Here is a 1,055-nt window from a genome sequence, read left to right on the forward strand (position 1 = left end):
ACAAATAAAATTATAAAAAAGATTATTCTTGATAGGTCATTCTAGTCATTTGAAAATTACGAATATAATTATCTAATGCATTTAGCTGAAGACATTAGAATCCATTTCTTATAAAGTTTCAGCTTCTCTTGCTAAAATTTTATAGTGTCTTTTATTTTATTCAAACAAAAATTGAAAATAACCTAATGCAATTTTTCTTATACATTTTCATAATGCATTGTTATCGAATGTTGATCATATGGCTATCTCAGTGTCAGCCGCTATTGGATAGTTTTTATATTTGAAGTCATAAAAGAAACAGACGTGGAGGTGCGGGGGATCGAACCCCGGGCCTTTCACATGCAAAGCGAACGCTCTACCACTGAGCTACACCCCCAGACGCTGAGAAGAGAAGTTGTTCTGTTATACTTCTGTATGTTAAGGCGAAAACGGGTGGTTTAATACTGGAAGTGGTAGAAGAAAACGTGCGACACGCTTGTCAACGTAACTTTTCATATTATTTTTGTTTATTCTGTTAACAATTTTTCTGCATACACAAGGAATAGAATGTGGAGCAGATATGATTTTTTTTTTTAATGCCATTATGTATTACCACCAAAAATATAAGTACTTATAATGTCAATTTGGATTTTCAAATAGATTTGGTTAAAGATTTTTTTTTTCTTTTTATTCACTAGATGGCGTGAAGATCTGGAAAGCCGGAAATGCTGGATTGCATCAATCGGCTGTTTTTTTGTTTTAAGTTTTTGTGTTAAAATTAGCATTGTGAAACAAAAGAAATATTTAGTAGGAAAATATACAAATATGATTATTTTTATGAGTTGGAACTCGTTAAATTGATTAGAAATTGTTTATTTTAATATATAAACGAGGTAAAAAGTTATACATTTCTTAAATAACTTTGTTCGCATGGCTTTGCAAATGCGGGCCACTCATTATTTGCAAAGTGCAACTTTGTATAAAGAAACCTTTGGGGTATGAACATATGAATATATACAAACAGGCATATATTAAATTTAGATATATAAATAACAATGATAAAACTTCCATCAAAT

The 1,055-nt window shown here is 30.3% G+C and overlaps 1 non-coding gene across 1 annotated transcript; it reads right to left on the reverse strand.

The window, feature by feature from the left end:
* Nucleotides 1–304: 304 nt before the first annotated feature.
* Nucleotides 305–376, reverse strand: Trnaa-ugc (transfer RNA alanine (anticodon UGC)). Its single transcript has one exon. It is a non-coding gene; the product is annotated as a tRNA-Ala (tRNA).
* Between the last annotated feature and the right edge of the window lie 679 nt (nucleotides 377–1,055).

Source organism: Argiope bruennichi, chromosome 8 (genome assembly GCF_947563725.1).
Source record: "Argiope bruennichi chromosome 8, qqArgBrue1.1, whole genome shotgun sequence".
NCBI lineage: Eukaryota > Metazoa > Arthropoda > Arachnida > Araneae > Araneidae > Argiope > Argiope bruennichi.